General features: G+C 43.8%; 1 long non-coding RNA gene across 1 annotated transcript; it reads right to left on the reverse strand.

The window, feature by feature from the left end:
- Nucleotides 1-7,692: 7,692 nt before the first annotated feature.
- Nucleotides 7,693-8,317, reverse strand: LOC144379795 (uncharacterized). Its single transcript, XR_013443181.1, has 2 exons — nt 8,106-8,317; nt 7,693-7,993 (listed from the first exon to the last, which is right to left on the reverse strand). It is a non-coding gene; the product is annotated as an uncharacterized LOC144379795 (long non-coding RNA).
- Between the last annotated feature and the right edge of the window lie 6,911 nt (nt 8,318-15,228).

The following is a 15,228-nucleotide window of genomic DNA, read 5'->3' on the forward strand; positions in this document are numbered from 1 at the left end:
GGAGAAACCGGGGAGGGCTCGGTGGCTGCTGCTCGATCCAGTTCATGTTTTTACTACTAACACGGAGGTCCCTGCTCAGGGTGCAGGTGAGTCTGGCCATTGTTCCCAGACAAGCAGACAGGGAGGGCGGCTGGGTCACACGGGCTGGGACAGGGAACCTGCAAACACACACTCGTGGGTGATGGGACATTTATGCTGGGGGTTTCTCAGGCTTAGGCACTGATAATAGCTGGGAGGCTCCCCCAGAAGTCAGATGATGCCCCTACCTGAGCAGAGAGAGAGAACAGGAGGAAGAGAGGAGTCCAGGCCATGGTGACACAGGCTCTGGTCCCCACAGTGCAGTTGCTTGTCCCAGGCTTGTCTTATCCTCCCTACTGCTGCCAGGGAAATGAAAATGCTCTGGTAGATAATGGGAGCCAGGACTACAGATCCCAAAAGACAGTAAAATTCCAATGCCAGGGGAAAATAAAATATTGAGCACCAGGTTGCATTTTGCATGGGTCGTGGTTGATATTTTGAACTCTCTTCATTCTCCTACCCATTGTTGTATGGACAGAATGACTAGAAAGAGGAACTCACAAAAAAAAAAAGAAAAAAAAGAAAAAAGAACAAGAGGCAGTGTCCTCTGCCATAGAGCTAATCGATATGGATATAAATAAAATGTCAGAGATAGAATTCAGGATAGCAATCATAAAGTTAATAGCTAGGCTTGGAAAAAGCCTACGTGACAATATAGCATCTATAAGGGCAGAAATGAGATCTAACCATGCCAAACTTAAAAACGCTATGAATGAGATGCAGTCTAAACTTGATACTCTAACAGCTAGGGTCAATGAGGCAGAAGAGAGAATAAGTGATCTAGAGGACAGGCTGATGGAAAGGAAGGAAATTGAAGAAAAAAGAGAAAAACAACTCAATGCATATTAAGAGAGACTTAGAGAATTTAATGATACATTAAAAAGAACCAATATTAGGATCATTGGAATCCAAGGGGGGGGTGGAAAGAGAGAGGGGGCTTGAAGGCATATTTGAGCAAATCATGGCTGAGAACTTCCCTAATCTGGGCAAGCAAACAAACATTCACGTCCAAAGGCACAGAGCAACCCTCCCCAAATCAATAAAAATAGATCAACACTCAGACATATAATAGTGAAGCTTGCAAATCTTAGAGCCAAGGAAGCTATCCTGAGAGCATAAGGGGGAAGGGATCTCTTACATACAGAGGGAGGATCATCAGAATAACATCAGACCTATCCACAGAAACCGAGCAAGCCAGAGAGGGGTGGCAAGACATATTCAGGGTACTAAATGAGAAGAACATGCAGCCAAGAATACTTTGTCCAGCAAGGCTGTCATTCAGAATGGATGGAGAGAAAAAGAGCTTCCAGGCCAGGCAGAAAGCAAAAGAATATGTGACCACAGAAGCCCGCCCTACAAGAGATATTAAGGGGGATTCTGTAAGTGAAGAGAGACCCCAAGATTAATACAGACAAGAAAATAACAGAGACAATATAGAGAAACAGGGACTTTACAGGCAATACAATGGCACTAAATCCATATCTTTCAATAGTTACTTTGAATGTAAATAGATTGAATGCTCCAATCAAAAGACGCAGGGTATCAGATTGGACAAAAAAGAAGGATCCATCCATATGCTGCCTACGAGAGACTCATTTTCAACCTAAAGTCACCTCCAGATTAAAAGTGAAGGGATGGAGAACCATTTACCATGCTAATGGACCTCAAAAGAAAGCTGAGGTAGCAATCCTTATATCAGACAAATTAGATTTTAAACCAAAGACTGTAGTTAGTAAGAGATGTAGGGGGACACTAGCATACTTAAAGGGTCTATCCAACAAGAAGATCTAATGATTGTAAATATCTATGCCCCCAACGTCGGAGCAGCCAATTATACAAACCAGTTAATAAGCAAAGAAACATATTGATAAAAATACATTAATAGTAGGAGACGTCAACACTCCACTCACAACAATGGACAGATCATCTAAGCAGAAGATCAACAAAAAAACAAGAGCTTTGAATAACACATTGGAACAGATGGACTTCACAGATATATACAGAACATTTCACCCGAAAACAACAGAATACTCATTCTTCTCAAGTGCACATGGAACTTTCTCCAGAATAGACCACATACTGGCTCACAAATCAGGTCTCAACCCACACCAAAAGATTAAGATTAATCCCTGCATATTTTCAGACCACAATGCTTTGAAACTGGAACTCAATCACAAGAAAAAAAATAGAAGGAACTCAAACACTTGGAGGTTAAAGAAAATCCTGCTAAAGAATGAAAGGGTCAATCAGGAAATGAAAGAAGAACTTAAACAATTCATTGAAACTAATGAGAATGAAAACACATCAGTTCAAAACCTATGGGATACTGCAAAGGCGGTACTGAGAGGGAATTGCTTAGCCATCCAAGCCTCTCTCAAAAAAATAGGAAAATCCCAAATGCACAAGCTAACCTTAGACATGGAGGATGTGGAGAAAGAACAGCAAATATAGCCTACACCAAGTAGGAGAAGAGAAATAATAACCATTAGAGCAGAAATCAATGAAATAGAAACCAGAAAAACAGTAGAACAGATCAACGAAACTAGAGGCTGGTTCTTTGAAAGCATTAATAAGATCGATAAACCTCTGGCCAGACTTATCCAAAAGAAAAGAGAAAGGACCCAAATTAATAAAATCACGAATGAAAGGGGAGAGATTAGGACTAATACCAAGGAAATAGAAACAATTATTAGAAGTTATTACCAGAAACTATATGCCAACAAATTAGGCAATCTGGAAGAAATGGGTGCATTCCTGGAATTTTATAAATTACCAAGACTGAAACAGGAAGAAATAGACCATCTGAACAGACCAATAAACAGTAAGGATATTGAAGCAGTAATAAAAAACTTCCAAAAACACGAGAAGTCCAGGGCCAGATGGCTTCCCAGGGGAATTCTACCAAACATTTAAAGAAGAAATAATACTATTCTACTGAAGCTGTTTCAAAAAATAGAAATGGAAGGAAAACTTTTAATCTTTTTCTATGAGGCCAACATTACCTTGATCCCAAAACCAGACAAAGACCACACCAACAAGGAGAATTACAGACCAATATACCTGATGAACATGGATGCAAAAATACTCGCCAAGATCCAAGCCAATAGGATCCAATGGTACATTAAAAGGATTATTCAACATGACCAGGTGGGATTTATTCCTGGGAGGCAAGAGTGGTTCAACATTCACAAATCAATCAATGTGATAGAACACATTAATAAAAGAAAAGGCAAGAGCCATATGATCCTCTCAATTGATGCAGGGAAACATTTGACCTAATAAAGCATCCTTTATTGATTAAAACTCTCCACAGTGGAGGGATAGAGGGAACGTACCTCGATATCATAAAAGCTATATACAAATAATCCACAGTGAATATCATTCTCAATGGGGAAAAACTGAAAGCTTTTCCCTTAAGGACAAGGACACGACAGGGATGCCCACTCTCACCACTATTGTTCAACATATTACTAGAAGTGCTAGCCTCAGCAGTCAGATAGCAAAAAGAATAAAAGGCATTCAATTTGACAAACAAGAAGTCAAACGCTCTCTCTTTGCAGATGACATGATACTTTATATGGAAAATCCAAAGATTCCACCCCCAAATTGCTGAAACTCAGACAGCAATTCAGCACCATGGCAGGATACAAAAATCAATGCACAGAAATCAGTTGCATTTCTATACACTAACAATGTGAATGAAGAAAGAGAAATTAAGGAATTGGTCCCATTCACAATTGCACCAAAATACATTAGATACCTAACCAGAGTTAAAGTACTCTAGAAACTACAGAACACTTATGAAAGAAATTGAGGAAGACACAAGGAGATGGAAAAATATTCCATGCTCATGGATTGGAAGAATAAACATTGTTAAATTGTCTATGCTGCCCAGATTAAACTACACATTCGATGCTATCCTTATCAAAACATCATCAACTTTTTTTCACAGAGCTGGAACAAACAATCCTAAAATTTGTATGGAACCAGAAAAGACCCCGAGTCACCAGGGGAATGTTGAAAAAGAAAACCAAAGCTGAGGGCATCACACTGCCTGACTTCAAGCTGTGTTACAAAGCTGTGATCATCAAGACAGTATTTCACTGGCACAAAAACAGACACATAGATCAATAGAGAGCCCAGAAATGGACCCTCAACTCTATGGGCAACTAATCTTCGACAAATCAGGAAAGAATATCCAACGGAAAAAAGACAGTCTCTGCAATAAATGGTGTAGGGTAAATTGGACAGCCACATGCAGAAGAAAAAAAAAACTGGACCATTCTCTTACAGCATACACAAAAATAAATGCAAAACAGTTCAAATATCTAAATGTGAGACAGGAATCCATCAAAATCCTAGAGGAGAAGACAGGCAGCGAGCTCTTTGACCGTGGCCATAACAACTTGTTGCTTGACTAGTCTTCAAAGTCAAGGGAAACAAAAGCAAAATGAACTATTGGGACTTCATCAAGATAAAAAGCAAAGGAAACAGTCAACAGAATTAAAAGGCAACCTATGGAATGGGAGGAGATATTTGCAAATGACATTACAGATAAAGGGCCGGTATCCAAGATCTATAAAGAACTTCTCAAACTCAGCACCCAAAAAACAAATAATCCAGTTAAGAAATGGGCAGAAGACATGAACAGACATTTCTCCACAGAAGATATACAAATGGCCAACAGACACATGAAAAAATGCTCCATATCACTTGCCATCAGGGAAATACAAATCAAAACCACAATGAGATACTACCTTACACCAGTCAGAACAGCTAAAATTAAAAAGACAGGGAATAACAAATGTTGGCAAGGATGTGGAGAAAGGGGAACCCTCTTACACTGTTGGTGGAAATACAAGCTGGTATAGCCACTCTGGAAAACAGTATGGAGGTTCCTCAGAACGTTAAATATAGAGCTCTCCTATGACCCAGCAATTGCACTACTGGGTATTTACCTCAAAATACAGATGTTGTTAAAAGGGGGGCACGTGAACCCGAATGTTCATAGCACCAATGTCCACAATAGCCAAACTGTGGAAGGCCTGAGATGTCCTTCAATAGATGAATGGATAAAGTAGATGTGGTTTATATATACAATGGAATATTACTCAGCCATCAGAAAGGATGAATACCTATCATTTACATCGACATGGATGGAACTGGAGGGTATTATGCTAAGTGAAATAAGTCAGAGAAATAAATCAGAGAAACACAATTATCATATGGCTTCACTTATATGTGGTCCATAAGGAATAGTGCAGAAGATCATAGGGGAAGGGAGGGAAAACTGATCAGACAGGGCTACAGACCATATGAGACTCTTGACTCTGAGAAACAAACTGAAGGTTGACGAAAGGGGGGTGGTTGGGGAGATGGGTCAACTGGGGTGATCAAATTAAAGAGGGCACATGATATGATGAGCGTTGGGTGTTTTATACTCAACTAATGAATCATTGAACATTATATCAAAGCTAATGAGGTACTATACCTTGGATAACTGAATTTAAATAAAAAATAATCTAATTGGTGCTTCAAAATCAGGTTTTTAAATGACAGAACAAAACTTTCTAACTTTTGAATGAAAATGGATAATACATAAATATGCAAAAGAGAAATGACATGTGGACATAAATTAAAAAATGAAAATATCCTACTGCTAAGCTGTATTAATAATAAATAAAAACATACTTTACTAGGAAGAAAAATGGTTCCATTAAAAAATGAATTCACACAACTAGTGAATCATTGAATATTATATCAAAAACTAACAATGTACTATACCTTGGCTAACTGTATTTAAATAAAAAAAAATAAGTAACAGACCATTTTCCTTAGAAAAAATAGACAATATTATTAGAAACAACTCCTCAAAAAGGCATAAGATGCAATTAGCTTCACAAGAAACACAAGCCTTCAAGGATCATAGATTTCATTTGTTTGATATAGTTTGTAATGATGGAAAATTTAAATTCTTATAGAAAGAAATATAACAGTGATACATACACTTGATACATAAAATACAGAAAAATGAAGATTGGGGAATATTATGAAATACTGATACAAATGTTCTAAATAAAATGTCAACGGTGAGATTCCATTATCAGATTAATATATTCATACACTGTGTCCATAGTGAGTTATTGCAGATACAGAGTGAGATTCCATATTGATAAATGCTCTAAGATATCATACTAATAAATCAACAGATGAAAATAACATGATATCACTAGGCTTAGAAAGGTCCTTTGATTAAGTTGAAATCAAACCCCTAATAAAAACCACATAAAATAGAAACAAATGGAGACACTCATACCGTGATACCACACTCTCTCCCCCCCACACAAAACACATCCCCATTGTCAGGAAATTAGCTAATGGGTGGCTGGAGGGAGGACATTGCTACAAGTTCAGGAACAGGGAAATGTGACCTCAGTGTTATTATTCAACATCTTTCTGCAAGTATTAGACAATGGAAGTGAACAAGAAAAATTACTGGTTAGAGCTCAGTAATGATGGGAATAGACGTGGAGTTATTTCAAAAGACCCAAATACATGATTCAGCCATAGATACTCCAGGGCTGGTGCAACAGTGACAGAAGAAATTACCCCAGTGAGCAAAAAGAACAGGCATTCTTATTGAAGACTATTAAGAGGACTATATAGGTCTGGAAACCTCTAGAAATGGGTAATTGGCCAAGAATGGAGAGCCCAGACTCCTGAGAAGCCAAGAGTGAGATCAGCACACTGGACCTGCTACACCTAGTCCATTAAATTCAGTGCAAAGAGACTCTGTGCCCCTACCTAATGGGTTAGAGAACATTTCTGTGTCCTTGAGACCATTTGTCTAGGAAGGGTCTGCAGTGAGTGTCTTTGAGGACAGTGGGAAGGAGAAACCCTCACTCCTGGGTGGTTCCACTGCATGGAACTTGGACCCATGTTGGTGAAAGCAGGAATAGCAGAAGCAGAAGACACAGCCTGGCCTGAGCAGCTGCGTACACCTCCCCACTCCCAGCAGATGAGAAAGGGGTTCTGGTCTCAGTTCTCATGGGCCTGGGACTTGGATGAACCGTGTCATTCTGTCTCAAGAGGGACAGTGAGGAATGGCTTCATCTTTAGACCTCAGCCCAGTGATGGTCTGGGAGCCAGAGTTGACAGACATGGAGTCAGAGAATTGATCAGGGCCCCCAGGGGGTCTAACCATCAAATAGATGAGGATTTGGTCCTCCATTCATGAGAGCTGTTGGTCCCAGGACACATACTGGACACTCCTGATGTGTCCCGACTCAGACAGAGCTGGATTCTGTGACCCTATTTCTACCCTGACCTGTCATGGACTCTGTCCTCAGGAGAGCCTGCCCCTGTAACCCAGGAATTTGTGCTCAATTTAGGAAATCCTACAATATCTTGCTCCCAGGGACAGGCTTCAAGGAGAAATTTAAGAGAATGTGGAAAGACTTTGTAGACAAATTCCTTGAGATGGATCTCAGACCCCTGTTTATATCAAAAGAGCAGCTGCTGACTTGGCCAAAAAGTTGGAGCTGCATAGGGAGCTCCATTGCTGTGGGGACAGCAGGTTTTTGTCTCACTTCCCCACAGGCCTGGAGCACTGTGTGAGCACCTAGACTATGATCAAAGGACTGGCAGTAATAATCAGCCTCATCCTCAGCCTGGAGCCCATTGATGGTCAGAGAGCCTGAGTCACCATCTTTGGAGCCAGAAAATCGTTCAGGGACACCAGAGGGTCGATCGCTACCAGCATATATGACGAGTTTAGGAGCCTTTCCTGGGAGCTGTTGGTACCAGTTCATACCCAAAATATTGATGAGGTATGAACTTCCAGAGCAGGAGATGGTGACCTTCTGGCCCAGGGCCCCAGAAACTGAAGGTGGCTGAGTCAGCGCAGCCCAGGACCCTGGAAGGGAGAGAGACACAGAGTTGGTGATGATTGATTCTGGAGACAAGAGGAGGAAATAGTGCCCAAGTATCCTCCCAGGGCCCCTTCCCCTGTCCCTGCATCCAGTCACCTGTGCAATAAGCAAGGAGGGTGAGGAGGAGAAAGGACCAGGCCATGGTGGAGGTCATCACAGATCCTGCCTTCTGTGGCCCCACAGCTGAGCAGAGCCTCCCCTCATCTCTCCCTCCCCCTCTTCATCCTCTGAGAGAGGGATGGACCAGACATGCAAATTAGACCCCCAATGCTCTGAACCCTCACTGACTCTGGGTCATGTCCCTCTGTTTGAGCGTGTCAGGGCGTTGGGCAGGGGAGGGGCTGTGTGGGACAGGGGGTTGGGTGGTCACAGCTGTGAGCCATGAAAAGAGGGAACAGGAAGTGCCAGGTGGCAGGTCCCTGCTCTGTTGAACCCTGACCCCTCAGATACAGGTGAGTGGTGCCCCCTGGTGTCCATGTCCAGAAACAGCATTGTGTGACTTGCAGACACAATGGACCCATCAGAGAGAACTCCTGCCTCCCCACTGCACTGTCCACTGTCACCTTCCTTAGGGCCAGGCCATGTGTCTCCTTATGAGGTCTCCCATCAGGTCAGGACACACTTTTGCTCTACTCTCGCTCCACATAGTGAGTGTGTCCACAGCTCCCTTGGCGGCTTAAGAAGAGAATCAAACCTACTTGAGAGGGTGAGGGAGACCCTCTGTCATCTGTCATTTTAATTGTTTAACTATGATCACAAATTATTTATTTCTGCTTCTGTTTTGGCATTAAGGTGACTGGATAGGAGGCAAGGTGGGAGAGATAGCATGCCCTCCTGTCCGGTGTGAGAGTGGGTGGGTAGATATTTGTGAAAGAAACATTTTTCTCTCTCCCTTACCCTGAGGGTTCTTTCACTTCCTTATACTCCTGTTCATGCTCACTTACTTAAAATCATAGATCATCATCATCATTATCCAGTCTTTCTAGCTCCACCATGGTTAGTCCCCTCACCTCACCAACCACCCCCTCCATGGAATCCACCATGCTGCTTCCTTCCTCCTGAGTCCCCAGCTGACTGGCTGCAGGTGCACAGGGCCATCAGGACTGCTCCCCTATGAATGTGTGAGAACCCCCTCTAGGTTCTCCCTAAATCAGACACTGTGATCCTTCATTTTTCACCCCCCTCTCCACAATCTATTGTTAAGTTTACCCTTGTCTGCAATGCACAAACTTTCCACAATTTTTTTGAAGTTAAAAAAGTACCTTCTATCCAGACTCCACATAGGAAAATAGAAGCTAGAAGTTACCGGAGATCACCTACTCACTGTTAAGAATGTTCATGTTTGCTTTCTTATTGAAAAACAGACAAACAGACAAACAAAACAAGATCACCATTTTTTTTCAAATGTGCTTTCATATTCTTGAAATTTTACACTTTCCTAAAACATACAGATTGCACACATCTCAGGATGGCTTCCTTTTATTGTAACAGCACTCCCACTGGTCTTTTTTTTTTTTTTATGTTATGTTAGTCACCATTCATTACATCATTAGTTTTTGATGTGGTGATCCATGATTCATTGTTTGCATATAACACCCAGTGCTCCATGCAGAACGTGCCCTCTTTAATACCCATCACCAGGCTAACCCATCCGCCCACACCCCTCCCCTCTAGAACCCTCAGTTTGTTTCTCAGAGTCCATAGTCTCTCATGGTTCGTCTCCTCCTCCGATTTCCCTCCCTTCATTCTTTCCTTCCTGCTCTCTTCTTTCTTTCTTTCTTTCTTTCTTTCTTTCTTTCTTTCTTTCTTTCTTTCTTTTTTTTTTAACATGTAATGTATTATTTGGGTGACCTTGCTCCAAGCTTATGCACTCCTTGTTTTCTTACCTAAGTCCTGTGGGTTGTAGCAGAAATAACCTACATTCCTTGAGGTTTGCACACAACTGGGCTTAAGGAGTGAAAGATGAAACTTTCCTGGAGGGTAAGTCCTAACCACATTCCAAAACAGATGCCTGCGAGTCCGTTCAGGGTCATGACTTCATATTGATGTGATATGATGTGGGCCTGGAGTGAGTGGTCAAGAAAGAATTCTTGAGATGTTTTCAGTGCAAAAAGGTGCTTTTATCATGGCCCGGGGAGAGGACTGTGTTCTGAAAGAGCTGCACTTGCGCTTGTGAGGAGTGACCTGATTGATTATACACTTTCCAGTTAGTGGGGGCTAAGGCTAGCAAAAGTCTCTTAGGAATTTGGAAGTAAAGCTTTCAACAATGAAGGTGTAGCCCCTGCTAAGATAAGGTTATTCACTACTGTCTCAGAAAAAAAGTATCAGTCTTGAGACCGTTCGGATGTATTATCAGTAGGCAATATGCTTGGAGGTAATCGCAAACATGTGATGGGCAGTGTTTGCAGCTCTAAGGGAAAGTGACACTAAGGTGCAAAGCTATCGTGGTAAAACAATAAAAGAAGTCCTGAGAGAGCTCTAGGAGTGTTGCAAACTCTAAGCCTCAGGACTTCTGCCTGGAGAGTGCAAGCTGCAACAAAGTCGGCCTTTTGTTTCTTCTTCTCCAATCAATATAACTAACCTCCTGGGCACCCGCTTCTCCTGCATGGAGACCCTACCATTTCCCACATCTTCCCCTGCAAAGCCCTCCAGCTTTGCCTGGACTGGGAAGATGGTCTATGAGACATTTGTCCAATATATTCCTGAAGTGCTGGCTTCCCGAATAAAGCAACCTTTCCTTTGCCACCATCTCTTGTTTCTCTTGCATTGATTTTCCAGCAGTGAAGAGCAGGACCTGAGTTTGGAACCTGTTCTCTTTCTGGTAACATTAGCAAATTTACTTTATTAGTAATATTAGTAAAATATTTTTTTATTATTTTACCTTATGGTTAGAGAGGTGATCAGAGAGGCCATGTTTCCAGAGCTGGAGCCAGAGAACTGACCTGGGATCCCTAAGGGCCTAGTGTTTATGAGCATCACAGCTTTGGGGGCACCCTGAGAAATCTGTTGCTACCAGCCCACATAACATGCTTCAACATTGTTGCTGTTTCCAGTGCAGGTGCGGATGACCTTCTGTCCCACAGACACTGACATGGAGGCTTCCTGTGTCAGCGCGGACTGTGCCCAGGGCCCTGCAACGGAGCAGTGGGGACACACACAGGTGAGTCTCAGGTTATTGCCCACAAGGTGTTCTCAAATAGGGAAAGAAGTCCCCAGGGGTCCTCATAATCACTCCCTGTGCTTCCTATAGCCAGTCACCCGAGCAGAGAGCGAGGAGGGTGATGAGGAGAAGGATCCAGGCCATGGTCCAGATGCCCCAGACTCTGCTTCTGAGCCCACAAGTGAGAGACCTGTACAAATCCTCTATTATCCTCTCCCCTGCTGGGAGAGCAGAGAAGAACCCTTCATGCAAATCACTCCCTCCCCTGGGGTCCCAGGGCCTGAATTTGGGGAAAGCTGACTTTGGGGTGGGGCTGGGGAGCCTCTCCTTGGACCCGGTGAGCACAGAGCACAGGGTGCAAGGCAGGGCTTCAGGCCTGGGTTACCAGCTGAGACCACCCCTTCCACCCCTCCCAGACCCACAGGGACAGGCCCACAGCGCCCCCTGCTGTCTCAGAGTCCAGACTCACTTCAACTGGGAGGGACATCCTGGAGCTGAGCAGAGAGGGACACTCTGGACTTCAGCCTGCCTGGCTCACCACGCACCCCCACACAGGGGCAGGGGCTTCTCATCCCCCAGGGGCTCCTCCCTCTGCTGGAGGTGCCACCACCCCTCAGTCCTTGATTCAGAGACATGGCCTCCACAGCAGGAATCTCCCTGTGCTCCTCCCAAAACTTAGATAGTTGTGTTGTTGGGGCCACAGGGGAGTGACCCCTCGAGGAAGATGTGTCTAGCTCCCAGTGAGCAGAAGGGCAGAGGACATTCTCGCCCCTCCACAGGCTCTATGGGAGTTTCCTGAGGGGAGAGCCAATCTTTCTCCAACCCCACCCATCTTTCCCTATACTAGGCTAGACTTCAGAACCCTTTGCACTTGCCCCCCTCCTCACGCTTCATGGGCCAGGGCCGATTAATAGCAGGCACATGGAATTCTTCAAGGAAAGACCAGAATTATTCAGAAGTGCGATGTCGTTCTTCTGTGGCTCTTCCCCTAAGAGCACCCACAGGAGATGATCGACAACACAGCCCTCCCAGGATGCAGACAAGAACTCTCAGCCCTAAGGGAGACACATGGGTGAATGGGTCTCCTGCACTGGACAGAGGATTCATTGGATGACACTGCACATTTAGGGACATGCAGCAGGGTGGGTGTGGCAAGAACAGAGCTCAGTCTCATGACCCAGAAGATCCTGCTGCCCTAAGCCCTCTGTTCCCCGTCTATGATGAATTTTAATTACTCACCAGATCTTTCTCTAGTGCTTTCTTTGTGTAATACATGACTCCAATCATGCCATGAATACTAACACAATTATTTTCCCCAGGGATTTATCTAATCTATTTTTGTACTGGTAATGGAATTGCATGGATATATATTATATGGTTATACTGTCTACGTATGTATGCATGTATCTATCTATTATCTATCTATCATCTATCATCTATCTATCTATCTATCTATCTATCTATCTATCATCATCTATCAAATCTAGATTTATCTCATCGATGCATTACCTAAATTACATATAAATGGTATGGTATTGGCCCAGAAACAGACACATAGATCAATGCTACAGATTAAAAGACTAGAAATAAATACAAGTTTCCCTTGACAAGTATGGAGGATGCAGACTGAAAATGGGTCTTTTGCCAGGTCTGGCGTACAGCTGACATGGATTTTAGGAGTTCAGATAGGAATATATATGAATCATACAACACTTGCCCCAAATGAGATCCTTAGCTTCTCACTGATGCTTCCTGACACCTTTCGGGAGAGAAAGCTGGAATTACTGGACGCCCTGCGATGGGCACATTGACACCCATGCCACAGCGGGTAAGAAGCACAAGAAGCACAGCCCAGTGAATGCTTTCACCTGGGCCAGGCCATGTCTGTCAAGAGACCCCATGTGGGTAGCTCTCTGCTGCTTCCTGCATTGGAATGGGATCCCAGATCCCCGGTTCCTCTGTCTTATCCAGTCTCCCATTCCCCTGTTGGGTGCACAGTTACTGCTTAGGATGACGAAAAAGTTCTGGAAATGGATAGCTGTGATGATTACACAACATTGTCAATATACTTAATACCACTGAATTGCACATTAAAGAGTGATTGAAATAGTAAATTTTCTGTTATGTATAACAAGTATAAAATACTAGTTGAAAATCAAAATTATATTTAAGGAGATCTACGCATACAAATATCCTTCCGATGCTTAGATACGTTACCATATTCTAACTCATCCTCATCAGTAAACATTTACAGTAATTTTTAAATTATTTTTTTCCTGTAGATTCCATGTATAAAGAGAGTATTTGTGTTTCTTTGTAGGGCTCATTTCATTTAGGGTAATGTCCTGCAAGTTCATTCACGTTGTCACAAATGGGAGGATTTCCTCCTGGAAAGAATCATGGGGTAGACTTCTTTTGTGCACAGATGGGGAAAATGCTGCTCCTGATGTCCCGCGCCCCGCTGCAGATCGATCATTAATGAGCCTCGATGTGGCAGGAGAGGAGAGAAGGACACAGTCAGGGCCTGTGGGCTCAGGAAAACTATCACAGGGGTTCCCATGGATCTTGATAGTGTCAGTCGTGGGTAACTCACATCTGTGGGATCTACTCCACCCACCTTCCCTAGAACAGGCTCAGCACTTTGTAGCAATGTTAGAGTGTTATTGCCCACAAGGTGTTCTCAAATAGGGAAAGAAGCCCAACTCTCATAAGCCCAACACAGAGGTTTGCTAACTGAAAACTAAAGGTCCTCCCGGACCTAACTACTCTCTCCTGATGTCACAGCTGAAGAACAGGCACCCAGCCAGTGTGTCAGGCCAGCTGTGTGCCCAGAAATCCTCCTGTTCTGGGTCCTCACTCAGCACCAGTCTTAGTGCCTCGTTCCTGGGACACAGAGCTGCTCAGCCAACCGTGAGCACAGGAGACTGGAGGGAAGGAGGGTCTCTCTGCTCTGACCCCTGGAGGAACAGGATCCATGCAGTGGAAGACTGTCCACCTGCTGGGATGGTCTGCAGGCTCTAACCAAGTAACCTAAGGAAAGTTGATGTGCTTTTCTAAAGAGGAAAAAAACCACAAAACACCTCAACTCAACAGGCTCTGATTTTTACATTCGTATTACCAGCAAAGTTTCTGCAACATCATGAGTTTTTGGTTGTTTTTGTTTTTGTTCTGTTTCTTGTTTGTTTGTTTGTTGTTTTGTTATTATTTTATTTTCTTTTGCTGAGAGTTTAGATACGTTGCATAGGAAACTAGGAAGAAGGACACTGATCCAGAAGCTACTTCCCAGTACAGTTAGTGTGAATTCAAGTTATTTTAAATTGCTGAGAGTCAGAGTCCAGGGGTCTGAGCAGGCTGAGGTGTTTGTCCCACGTCCCCATCTGTGTGTGTCACTGTGACCAGCACCACTGTGTCAGACTGCACAGTGATAGTCAGCTTTGTCCTCAGGCTGTGGCCCAGAGATGAGCAGAAGCCCTGCATTGGCCAGAGCCCAGGTTCTTGATCGAGTCTGAAAAGAAGCTCAGGAGATAGCAGGGATGGCTCCCTGGCTTCCAGACTATGGGATTGGTACCAACACTGAAGCCACTACTCAGGGTTCAGGTGCGTCTGTCTGTTGTTCCCAGAGATGCAGAGAGGGAGGGCGGCGGGGTCAGCACAGGCTGGGACAGGGAACCTACAAACACACACACACCATGAGTGATGGGACTAGATGAAAAAAAAATCTCAAAATGCTAAGCAAGGGAAGAGTCATTTGGGGCCACCCTGTGTTCCTGAGGTCTGTCCCTACCTGTCCAGTGAGACGGGAGCACAAGAAGGAGAGGTGTCCAGGCCATGGTAACAGAGCCCTTGGTCCCTACACCTGACTGGGCTGACCCAGGCCTCTTTTTCTCCTCCACCCTCTGTCACAGGAGGGGCTGTCCATGCAAATAGGGTCCGTCCAGTGACTGCCCAGCCCCTCCCTGAGCCCTGGTGCTGGACCTCAACTCACACCACACACTGAGGAGGAGGGTGGCTGGCTTCACTCCTAGGGAAGCCATGGGAGGAAGTACCTGTGGAAACAAC

This window comes from Halichoerus grypus, chromosome 13, assembly GCF_964656455.1.
Source record: "Halichoerus grypus chromosome 13, mHalGry1.hap1.1, whole genome shotgun sequence".
NCBI classification, from domain to species: domain Eukaryota; kingdom Metazoa; phylum Chordata; class Mammalia; order Carnivora; family Phocidae; genus Halichoerus; species Halichoerus grypus.